At 48.2% G+C, this 12,629-nt stretch overlaps 1 protein-coding gene across 1 annotated transcript in view; it reads left to right on the top strand.

Annotated features, from left to right (window-relative positions):
• The window catches only part of OPCML (opioid binding protein/cell adhesion molecule like), a 1,026,659-nt gene that overhangs the window by 51,266 nt on the left and 962,764 nt on the right, over nt 1–12,629 (top strand). The gene's annotated exons all lie outside the window — the stretch shown is intronic.

Below are 12,629 nucleotides of genomic sequence, written 5' to 3'. Positions count from 1 at the left end.
CCCAGCCTGTTGGGTAGCGCTGCCTTTCCATGGATCTGTTGCCATGTCACAGAGGGTATGTCTGCACCACCCCCCTAGTTCAAACTAGGGGGGGTAATGTAGTCATACGGAGTTGCAAATGAAGCCCGGGATTTGAATTTCCCGGGCTTCATTTGCATAAAGCCGGCTGGCGCCATTTTTAAATGCCGTTTAGTTCAGACCCCGTGCCGCACAGCTACATGCGGCACGGACTAGCTAGTTCGGATTAGGCTTCCTAGGGAGCCCTGTGTTGCATGAAGTTATGGTTTTTCTCCTCTCTGTGTGGGGTTTGAGTCTGGGGCAAGAATCGATGCTGTTGTCTCATTGGATGCAATGCCTATAAAAAGGATTCTTACTTGAGGCTGCTGGACATAGACCGACCCTGCAGTTCTTAACAGAGCCCAGCCCGGGCTTGTGCAGATCTGAGTGTCTGAATATGCTACAACGCACCTTTTGAACTTCCCTCTCAAGAGCACCAGTCAAATAGTTATTTTGAATGCAAAATAAATGGCTTTGCAGCCAACACTCCTTTGGGCAGTAGTCTTCCCTTTTAGGTGACGAAGCAGACTCCAGCTCACGGAAACTTATGCCCCGATAAATGTATTTGCCTTTACGGCGCTGTAGGACTCCTTGTTAAATTTTGTCATCTTTTTTTTTAACTTGAAACTTTAAAGTTTGGTAAATACGAACAAAACGGATTTTAACTGATTTTCCCCCCCCCCTTTCAAACGAAAATCTTTTTGCTTTTCATTTAGGGGAGGTCACATTTTGCATGGAATTTTGAAAAAAGTTTCTCCCAAAATTTCCTGAGAGAAGTAATTAGAGTTTTTTGATGAGATCTTTCCAAGCACAGAATGAGCCACAGGCAGAATCTAAGTCACTTAGAAATCAGACAGATAGGACACAGCTCAGGGGGTATCAGTGCTGTGTGTTTATGGATAGGCCAACAGCATGGACATGCGTTGGTTTCTTTTCTTTGAGGTCCTAGTCCCGCTCCCTATGTGGCAATCACAGCATTGGGAAATGTTAAATTTCCCTCCCAACATGCTTCCTGTAAGTTAAAGTCCCATGTCTCACTAATTGTCACTGTGGGAGGATGAAAAGCAAAGCCAGTGTTTCCACACAGAAGGGAAGGGATGTTTTCAGAGCTGTTTCTCAGGCCTGACACTGAAGTTTTGACTGTGTCCAGAGTAGGGCTTTTATCATTTTCTTCAGCTTTTCCAGGTACCTGTGATGTTTCCAGCCAAACGGTGGCTAGCAAGAGAGCAGAAATCTCTTTTCCTTTCACTGTGGTTGACAAGGGGTGTTTTTTAGGAGCGGGGTGTGTGTGTGTGTGTGTGTGTGTGTGTGTGTGTACAGCCAGTCTGCAGGGAATTCACAGGAAGGGAATTTTCTGACAACCTGGGGACGATTCTTTACTTCCTGAATTTAATTAATCTCCTCCATGGACTTGGTTGTTGCATAAGACCCTCACAGGAGTGAGGGGGATTGAATGGGGCCTGCTGTGATTTTTGTCACTGAAGTATTGTATATTAATGACCCACGGGGAGAGCAAAGTTTCTTCTCGCCGTCGACCAGCACTCTAGGCTTTCTGCAGCTGCAGAAAGATTTTCCTTCTTGTTCTCTGCTGTGTCCCTGGTGAATCTCAGAGCTTGTCTCACGCGGGCTTGATTCTAGTTCTGTGTTTACAAAGATGGGTTTTCTTTCTGGGGGGACAATTGTGGTTATTTTCTTTCATTCCCTGGTTGGAATAAGGGCCAATAAAAATAAAGCTGGAGCCAAGACTTGGAAAATGAGTAGCAGTTTGAAGGCCCTGCTTAGTTCTACATTAACTCATCCCTGGACCTGAGGCAAACACACACATCTGGGCCTTTATCTTCCAACGTGAATAATAGCAGAGACATGGAAAGAAGGTGAATACAATACACCTGGGGGATGTTGCCTTCCAGGCCACAGCTGTAAATTCCCATTGCAGCCAGTTCACTTGCCAGTGCTGGAGAAGGAAACAGTTTCTTTACCCAGCGCCCTCCTCCCTCTATGGCTCTGGGGGGTATGCCAAGATGACCTTCAACTGTGTACGAAGACTCTGTCTGCCCACTCATCCCCTGATGCGGCTTTGAGTGAAAACTGAAAGAACGTCACGCACTTGAGTGAGCAGCATTGCGACCTGGTGCAGGGGATAGAATGCCACTCACTCAGATTTGGTCCAGACACGCCTCCGTCATGACCAGTCATTCAAGTGTGCAAAGTTCTTTCAGGTTGCCCATCAGGTCAAAACAAAAACACACTCATTTTGGGTTCCTCCTTCCCCATATTTGGACCCTACATGTGTGCCTAGTTGGCCGTTGCGTTAATTCCATCCTGGTTCCAGGAGTTTGGCACTGTTACTTCTATTGCCTTGATTCAGGACAACTCTTAAGCTGGCGTGTTGTTCTGAACAAAGATGAGTTCCTGAACTGGATCCTATAATTCCCCATTTATAGCATACTCATTGATAGAGCCTTGTATGGATACAAAATTGGTATCTGCAGATATTTGCAAAAATGATCTGAAGATATTCACATCCACATCCACGGATATAAACTAGATACTGCAAATTTGCAAAGTTCCAGATACAAAATGTGTATCCACATCCGCATCTGTAGCCGCAAAAATGAGCAGTGGCTATCTGTGGATTTTCAGGGTTCTTCCCATTGACATAATATCTAAGCAACCTGTGTCGTATAGACTGAACAGCATTGTTAAAAAAAATTAAATCTAGCTAAATTTCAAAATAAAAGTAGTTGTGAAACAAAAAGTTGCAATGTTGCATTTCCATTTCTTTTAGTTAGTTAAAATTATGAGCTGAATTTGACTTGAATTTGTAAATACTTTGGTTTGACCTAAAAATGTTGGTTTTTTTTTTTTTTTTTTTTAACAAATAAACTATTTACCACTCCCCACTAAAATCCCCACCCAGCTCTAATTGGAACCCAGATAATAGGGACATCTGGTTAATCAGCTCAAGTGGCTAAGAATCAGTTTTTTGTATATTAAATAGCCTTTGATTACGTGTAATTGGGGCATCCCTGAAACCTTGACATCTGATAATAAGGACAGTGGGAAACTGATCTGACAGCTCGTTAACACTCAATTAATGCCGCTCTGCACAGCACAGCAGTAACTTTTTAAAAAATGTATGTGTGCAGTCGAAGTGGAATCAAATTGTGACTGCAATTTTTTTAAGTGCCCGATCTGAAAAAGGCTCTGATTTCTATGCAGCATGGTGTTAACTTTGTGCATCTGTGTGCAATTGAAATGGAATTAAAAGTTGAAGTGCAATTTCTTTAGGTGAGTGCAGTTGCTTTGCCCAGTACAGAATTAGCTCATTTTTAATTTATACATGCAATTAAAGTGCGCTAAGAATAACATTAATAAATCTTTATCCAACTGATTGATTTTTGAAAACCTTCTTTGTGCCTCCTGATGTGTATTATGGGAGAGCCTGTCGTGTTTGGAGTAATAATAAATTTGTCTACTTCATTTAGCCTGTTTCGTTGTCAGAGCACTGTAACCCTTCAGAGGGCAGTTTTTCAGATTGGTCTTACTGAGATCTCCTCTTACGGTGACATCCTAGCACAAAGATGTGCGTACACAGGTTTTTATAGGCTCAGTGTAGGTGATTTAGAGACCTCGAAATGCCAAGTTTGCAGGTACGGTGAGGAGGCGAGACTGGATTGTGGGCTATTTTGAGAAAATGTCCCTTAGCATTTCTCTCGTGGTCAGGTGAGTAGCCTTATCATCCCCATTTTACAGTTGTAGAAACAGAGGTACAGGGAGGTTGGGTGACTTGCCCCAAATCACTATCCACACCAGGATTATAACTAGGAGATGTGCTGGGCTCAGATCACCCAGGCCTCTTAACAATTGTGACGGCGCGTCGGGGTTTTCCTGTCTCCTGCACCTCCGTAATGGCACGAACAGACTCCACCAGCCAGTAGAACAGAGGGGAGTTTATTGCTTCTCCAGGATACAGCACAGCACGGATGTAATCTGGTTACCGGGCAGGCTAGGATGCCTCAGCCCCCCCTTGAGATGGGGGAGCCTGGGCCCCTAAATCCCAGTCTGTTGCCTAGGCTGCTTCCTCCTTGATCCCAGACAGAAACTAAAACTCTCTTCCAGCCCTGCCCCCCAGCCAGGGGCGGCATTCCACCTTCCTTTGTTCCTCTCCCTGGGGGGTAGCGGGTCGGACAGGTTGCGAGACCCTTGCCTAGTGACTCATCCCCTGTCCTGCTGGGCCGTGCTACAGACAGCAGCCAGTGGGGGTCACCCACAGCCCCAGCATAGCAACCAGCAAGGTACCCCCACTACGTCACAACAATATCATAGTGATTGAAGGTCTGGGAGATAGAAGGACAAATGCTGTATTTAAGAGCTTGTGATGGAGGAAGATGGGTCTCAGATGGGACTTCCAATCCTTCTGGAAGTCTTAGAATGTTCAATCAGCTAATGCCAAGTTGGATGCAGTGTGTCCTCCAGTCTGTTGGCTGGCGGTGTTCTCAGCATCTCCAGAAATCATCCTGCTCCAGGTTAAACCTTTCATGGGTATCGTACGTGTTAGACAAATCTTTGGTGTGCTGTGAGCGATGTTTACTTCAGGGATCTGTCTCCGGTCAACCTAAGCTCTGTGGAATATTCTCCAGGCATGAAGAAATGCTTTTGGTGTCAATGCCTTGCATTGTCAATGAAGACAAAACAACCAGTCCGTCAAGAGCAAAGTTAATGTGAGTAGTTTATGAAGCCCAGAGGGATCAGAACTTGAGGGAGTGCAGTGTGTGTGATTCTTCCAGGATACTGTATCTGAACTACTCACAAAATGGCTGCCCCTCACTGAAGCAAGGAAGAGGGGTTTCCTCTATGTTGAAAGCAGGGCTCTCCTTAGGATTTATGGTGCCGCGTGCAGGGCTATTAAAGTGGAGCCCCTGTGTCTGATGATAGTTGGGGGAGGGAGGGAACAACGATTTTTTTAGAGGTGTGATTTTATAATCTTCAGCAACACACTCATGAAATATTTTTAGAACAAATTTTAAACTCAGGTCTTGTTGACTCTCTTAGTAAATACAGAGACTGACTGTACATACGTGGAGTTGGCAAATACCTGTTGAATAGCTTTATTACCACCTCAATGGCTCTTTCATGGGTTCAGTGTTGTGCCAATGAGTCTGGCATGCTTTTTCACTTTGAACAGGATCCTGTCCGGAGTAACAGCGCCACGGCACGGCGACAGAAAGAGGCAGGTGGATGGACATTAAGACCCAGTGGGGCCCCACATTTTTGGGTGCCCTACTCAGCTGCATAGTCTGTGTATGGATAAGGATGGCGCTGTTTGAAAGGCAAGTGAAACTGACCGCAGAATTGCAGCGTCTCCTGTCAGTCACGTGGCTGCGTAGGCCTCCTCTCCCACTTGTGGTGGTAGCGGGGAGAAGTTCCGTGCACTCCGATGGGTCCCACACAATGCTTCGTATGGCCAGAGGGTAATTAACAACCCTTAGGCTCATTAATGAACCCTCGTTTGCTAACGAGCCTCTCACTGCTTTGTGCAGCAGGCACCCACATGCAGAGCAGGGAACCTCTGTTCTGGGGGTCCATCTCTGAGTAGGGCTTGGAGTGGTCCTTCTCAGTCCCTGGAGCTGTTAAAGGGGCTGAGTTCCATGCCAGCAGGTTTATAAGTCAGCTCTCTCTAACCATTCATCTTTGTCAATTGGGGATTAATTTAAGGCCCGGGTTTTTTTTTTTTCCCCTTTCTTTTTTTATTACATCTGCACGCTCGGTCATGCAAAAAATTACACGATTCCAGAGATTCGGCTGACTCCGCTCTTGGCACGCAGGGGCTGCTTAGTACCACCATAACCATTCAATTAGGCCAGGCACACAAAAGAGATGTCGTGGAATAATACAGCCTGGACTTCAAAGCCATTTTGTCCTGCTCTGAGCCCGCCACAGAGAGCACAGGGCCCTTTCTGAACCCTGCAGCACCTCTCTGGAGCAGTGCTGTTCCCTGCCACCTGTCTGGAGGGACATCTCCCTTCTTCGAAACCGGAGATGGGGAGGGGTGGGGCCACATGATGGTCTCAGAACTGTAACGTACCAGGGCTGCGAATGCATCCGTTTTCCTTCCTTTCCTTCCAGGTCTCTTTTTCTCATCCTCATTCCTTAGCTGTACAGCAGGGCTGCTTGGGATCTGTAGCCTCCTAGGTTTGGCACGGTGCACACATGAAACAGAAAGGCAGATCACAATCTAAACCAGGCATTCTCTGCCCCCACTCTGCCACTGATGGAGTGCGTCACTTCAGGCAAGTCGTTTCTGCCACGTTGTGCCTCAGTTTCCCTATCTGTGTCTGCAAATGGCATGTTTACTGTGAGAAATTCTGCAAGGGTCTCTGGAAGAAGAAGGTGTCCCCAATGAAGTTGTAATGAAGTTTCTGCGTGGCGCTGGGAGAGAGTAAACTGGAGGGTGTCTTTGGTTGGGAAAACATAGCGTGTCTCATGGTTTTGCAAAATCTAAGCCAGATGTGGTTTGGCTCCAGGTCTTAATTGATCGTCACCTCCTGAGGGGATCAGATGCATGGTTCCAGCTTTGTTTGAATCTTGGATCCCGGCAGGGACTGCAGGGGATAGGGGCCCCAGAAATGTATGACATTAGATACTGCATCTCTGTACTCGGAGGAGAAATGGAAGTGGACCCGTAAGGAGAAAGTGAGCTTAGCGGCCATGTAAAGAAAATGGTGTGGGCATTCAACGATTATCTTAGCAGCTCGATCTCTCCCAACGCCTGGTTCGCTGACAGATTTCCCACCACGAGGTAACGAGCGACGTTCCTGCCACTAGCCTCCAACAATGCAGCTGAGGCCTCTAAACTCAGTTTGTGTGATAGCAGCCCAGCTTGCTGCTGGGTCAGACTGCAGTGCCAGGACTGTAATCAGAACCCTTTGCTAGAAGCCATGCAGCTGCTGTGTGTTGCAGGCCTTGGGATCGCTTGTTTGTCTTAAACTCAACAGCAGGTTTGCAGTGCACATGCCAGGTCGTAATCGTCCTTTCTCTTTTGAATTATGATTTTTAAAGTTACTCTGGCTGCGTTGAAGTGAAGAGGGAAATCACTCTCTCTCCCCCACCCTTTCCCTTGAAAAGAATTGGATTGACCCCCCCTAAAAGCCAAAGCACTGTTCCATCAGGAAATCAGCTTTCATTCTGGCTCTGCCTAGGAGCCATGAGGATGAAATATTAAGCACCAGCGCAGGAATGACACTGTTACAGCGGGCGTAATCAGATGAGTAGCTAAAGGTCTGGCATTCTTTGGGGATGCTAGTGATTGATCAGCCCCAGCAAAAATAAATAACCCGGCTCTTTAGATCGCACTTTTAAATATTTAATCTGTATGCATGTGAAGGATGAGTCCTACTGGGCGCTCAGGACTGATTCAGTGGGTGAATTTATCACACGCTCCCTTTCGGGGACACTGGCCGGGTGATTTAGATTTCTTGGCCCATCACTATCTTGCTGAGGTGTGATAGGCAACAGGTGTGGTTATCAGCCTGGCCAGGGATGCTCTATTGGTGGGACTCTTCCAGAGGATGTGCTGCGCAGATTCACGTGAGCCATGTAGCTGGGTCTTTGCAACTGGACCCTCCCTGATGCTGCTTTGTGGAAGAATAGAAATGTTGGGGTTCAGTCTCACAACTGCTCATTTTCTCATGGTTAAAGGGCCGGGTGGCTTTGTCCCCCAGGTGCGGCTGGGTAGAGGAATCATCGAATCGTAGAATCCTAGGGCTGGAAGAGACCTCAGGATGCATCGAATCCACCTCCTGCCCAAAGCAGGACCAACCCCAACTCAATCATCCCAGCCAGGGCTTTGTCAAGCCAGGACTTAAAAACTACTAGGGATGGAGGTTCCACCCCCTCCCTAGGGAACCCATCCCAGGGCTTCCCCACCCGCCTAGGGAAATTGTTTTTTCTAATATCCAACCTAGACCTCCCCCACTGCAACTTGAGACCATCGCTCCTCGTTCTGTCATCTCTCACCATTGAGAACAGCCTGGCTCCATCCTCTTTGGAGCAGGCTGGACAGCTGGGTTTCACAGCTGCAAGCCCCCTGGCTCCTCTGCTGCTGAGTATAAGCAGTGATGCTGCGGTGTCTCATAGCAGGAAGCTCTGCCTTTTGTACCAACGCAGGCAGTCCTCAAAGCTGGAAGTTTTCAGGGGGCGCAAGGAGTCATTTAGGGACAGAGCTGAAATTAGAAAACTCCTCAACTTGTCTTGCTAAGGGTGGTGTTAGCTGAGCAGGCAAGAACAGATAGCTCGGTTGCAGTTCAGATAGCACAGTGACCTTGAAGGCACGAGGAAATAATGGTGTTCGAGGAACTTCATTTGCAAACTAATTAAAGCAACTTCTCCCATCCAGGGTACTGCCAGCTTTTTGCCTGAACATCCCAGTAGCTGGTACAGTGGTCAGCAGATGAAGTGGCAGGTGATGTTAGCAGCAGCGTTTGGATCTGGTACAGAAAGTTGTTTAATTTGTGCTCCCCTGGCTCCGAGGCTCGTTTCAGGCTGGGAAGCCACCGACAGTGCGTGGAAACAGGCCTGGCTGATCCAGAGTGAGTTTTGCTAAAGAGGGGTACAGATGGAGAGGCTGGAATGTTCCATTCTCCTCCCTCCTCCAAAACGGGAGCAGATGGTCCCTCTTTTGTGTGTTGCCACTTGTGCTGGCTGCTGGACTTCCTTCATCCCCGTGTGCTCTAGCTCCATTGGCTGGAGCCCATGGACTCAGACCACTGGAGCTGAAAGGCTGTGAGCTTGGTCGCAACGCAGGGGAACAGGAAATGGTTTAATCTTCTACCGAGCAAAAGGACGGGAGGCAAAAGGGCTTGTCTAGACAAGGGAAATTTGATCCGCTTCATCCACCTGTGCAAACTCCTCATGTAACAGAGGTTGCACTAGTATGAACCAGAGCAGTGAATCGACATATACACATTGGGAGTTTGCACTGTGGTGAACCCCCCACTCCCAAGATGCATAGTGAATGAGATACCTTGGGGGGGGGGTCCCTTTACTGGAGTGACCACTGCCAAGAGGGGGAGTGTATGTGCATGCGCAGGAAGCTGCAGAGACCGGGTGGCTATTGAAATCCTGTGGATTTGTGGAGAGCAAGCCTCGTGCACTTGCCGTGAATTAAGGGCTTTTCTAATGCTGGCTAAAACTACAGGCGGAACTGGCAGTGATGTTTATCCTTAAAGTTGCTTAACACTTTCCATGCTAAGTCCCTGTTCCTGAACTTGAGCCAATCAGGCTGAAACTTTGCAAGCTTGTTCCCTGCCTCAGGCTGAATTTCTGTAGACTGCATAAAGCGAATGATGCCGCCATTGCTGAGATCAAGGCTCAGAGAAAACAGGTGTTTTTTGCTGATGTTAAAATTTCCACCTAAGAGCGCTACTGTTTCCACGCTTTGAAGCAGGGACTGGAAATTCTGCAGGGAGAGAGTCCTGCAGTCAGGGAGGTGCCCGGTGCTGTCCCTGTGAAACTCATGTGGGCAGAGTTATAATTTGCTGGACGTTGTCGTTAGTACATGCTCAGTAGGGCTTGCTGCTAAGATCTTTGCACTTTCTGTTGCACTGAGCATGCTCTAATTCCACACAGCTCTTGTGTTCGGTGTGCCCGAGAGCCTTCTGGCATTGCCTGCGTTAGCAGTTGGCAATCACCATGTGCACTGGGTATGTGTACAGGGAGGTGTCCGGGAATCTTAGGATTAAAGCCGAGAATCACCATTAGTGGCTGAAAACTTTTCAGTGGTGACATGTAACAACTGATGTACCAGAAAAGGGAAGGAGAGGAACTGCTAACAAAGTTCCAACTATTGAGCTTCCCAAATAAGAAGTCGTTCTCCACTGAAATACTTGCAAAACAACACACACACACACACACACACACACACACACACACACACACACACACACACACACAGATGAGTTTCTAAGATACTCATTTTTTTCAAAGTTACAGACTATCACGACTACCCCCGTGAGACTTAGATATTCGCAGTTAAATAACCTCTGTGTTTGCAATATTTGAGCCCTTTCATGTAGGTCAACGCAAGGGAATAGAGCAGATGCAGAGATAAGGATTTTGGATCTTAGGTGAAAATGGCAAGTTTTTTAAAGGTAACAACTTAGCAGCAGCCAGCTGCCCACCTGGCACAGGGAGAAGTCTCTTCCTCTGGGGAATGAATTTGCAAATCTCCCTTGGGCAGCATGTTGGTTCGTCACTCTCTTAAGGGGATGTCTACACTAGCTCGTTAGTTAGAGCTACGTAGGCAAATGAGGGCAACCAGAGTTGCAAATGAAGCCCGGGATTTAAATATCCCGGGCTTCATTTGCATGTTCCCGGGCGCCGCCATTTTTAAATCCCCTTAGTCCGAACTAACTGCCAGCGGCTAGACGCGGCAGTTAAACGTTAATTCGAACTAATTCTTTAGTTCGAATTAACTGTTACTCCTCATTCCACAGGGAGTAACAGTTAATTCGAACTAAGGAGTTAGTTCGAATTAATGTTTAACTCCCGTGTCTAGCCACAGGCAGTTAGTTCGGACTAAGGGGGATTTAAAAATGGCGGCGCCTGGGAACATGCAAATGAAGCCTGGGATATTTAAATCCTGGGCTTCATTTGCAACTCCGCTAGCCCTCATTTGCCTACGTAGCTCGAACTAACGAGCTAGTGTAGACGTACCCTAACATACTTTTCTAAGGGTTAGATGGTGACCCTAAGGACATGTGGTTCCCTGGCCCTTTGCATCTTGTTACCATGCCTATGGGAGCTGTGCTTCCACCTGCTTTTTTATGTACAGTTAATGTGAAACTGCCGGACTGTCTGGTGCCCAGGGAGATAGCAGGTTTACACCCCGGGCAGTGAACTGTTGCTCCTTTGAAATCATAAATGGTGTGAGAACCAAGGTGCTTTGCATTCATGGCCTCCCCAAAGAAAAGCCAAGTTGAGGCCCTCCTGCCAAAACCAGTGTGGTGGGGAGTTGTTATATTCTATTATATATTTAGTTCTGCATTACGCATCTTGAACTCAGTGTTGTACTGATGAGATCACCTGACTCTGTCATCTGTGCTGTTCCGAATGTACTTAAGTGCCACTGGTTCCATGTCAGGCTGAATCCCGGCTGTCCGCTCCCCCAGCCGGTGCTGGAAGCACAGTGCTGACATGGAGAGGGAACGGGAGACACGCGTGTCAGGTTGGAGAGGAGGCGAGACAGGTGTGGAGAGCTCAAGAAACCTGCCCGCCCCGCAGAGAGAGGCTTGTAATACACATGCTAACACGGACTGGGAGACTGGTGAGGAAGCGAGGATGACACAAATAGGAGACGGAAACAGATGTTTTCCCGCAAGGACAGTAAGTGAGCAGTAATCACAGTCAAACTCCTGTGGGGAGCAGATGGGCTCTGTCAGCCGCGCCACACAGCTCCAGGAGACTTAAACAACCTTTGGCCAAGAAGAAAAGTGCTCAGCAGAACACATGGCTTTGGATGTGACTTTGGTCTGACAGGCCCTTTCCAGCACAACCGCTAGTGAAATAGCTATTGTAGCAGAGACCAGCTTGGAGATGGACAGGGGACTGGGAGGGGTTGCCTGTGTTCTAACTAATGACAGCTGCAAAGATGTGGAGGGGCAAATTCATCCTATGGTGTTCTGCCCCCGGAGCATGCTCCAACAGGTCACGTTTATATCCACAAGCAACCCATGCGGGGTCTGTCTGCATTGGATCCCCTCTCTTTGCTGCAGCAACTTCCCAGGAAAGCCAAAGACGGTAGCTACAGCTCTGACCAGACAAATGGGTGTGGAATAGTTCCCTACTAACCCTTCAGGAGTCAGGATTTGTGTTTCCATAACTGCGAGCCCCACACGGAATAAAGAGCTGGCTAGATGGAAGAAGGAAAGCAGGAGTCCAAAGACAAGAGGAAGAACCAAGGTTAGAGGGCACAGAAGACAGCATGGTCCAGTGCAGGCCTGGGCAAAATATGGCCCGTGGGCTGGATTTGGGCTGCCAAGCCTCCAGATCCGGCCCATAGAGGCAGTGGGAAGCCCCCGGCAGGCTCTCCTGCTTGCCCCGCAGCCCCGTGCAGAAATGCGGTTGTTGGGCTTCCTTTCTGTTTCAAAACTGGAGGGGAAGGGGTAAGTTTCAGGAGCTGTCCCCGCCCCCCTCTGGTGTCTGGAACCGGTGAGGTCTCTAGAGGTGTCTGGCCTCCAGCCAGTGTGGTAGCATCTCGGTGCTGGGCAGTCGCTGTGGTTTGCCTGGAGCTGGCAAGACACGTCCTCCCCCTCTGGCTGCCAGCCCCAACTGATCTGGGCTGCTCTCTTTTATAGCAGAGCAGCTCAGGCATGCCCAGTGAGGCTCAAGGGGTGGAGCCTTCTCAACCCTCAGGTCTGGTTTAACCCCCTCCTGCCCAGCGTCGGGAGGAGACGTCTTGCCTAGGAGCGGGTTAAAAATGGCTTTTCAGGTCCTAGCTCCATGACAGACCATGGCCTGCAAGTGGATGCTGAGTCCTCAGCTGTCTTCAGCATGTGTGTTTTTGTGATATC

The sequence above is a fragment of the Pelodiscus sinensis genome, chromosome 26, assembly GCF_049634645.1.
Source record: "Pelodiscus sinensis isolate JC-2024 chromosome 26, ASM4963464v1, whole genome shotgun sequence".
In the NCBI taxonomy this organism is placed as follows: Eukaryota; Metazoa; Chordata; order Testudines; family Trionychidae; genus Pelodiscus; species Pelodiscus sinensis.
Note: the sequence above shows the minus strand (reverse complement) of the source record. Positions and strands in the feature narration are given on the sequence as shown.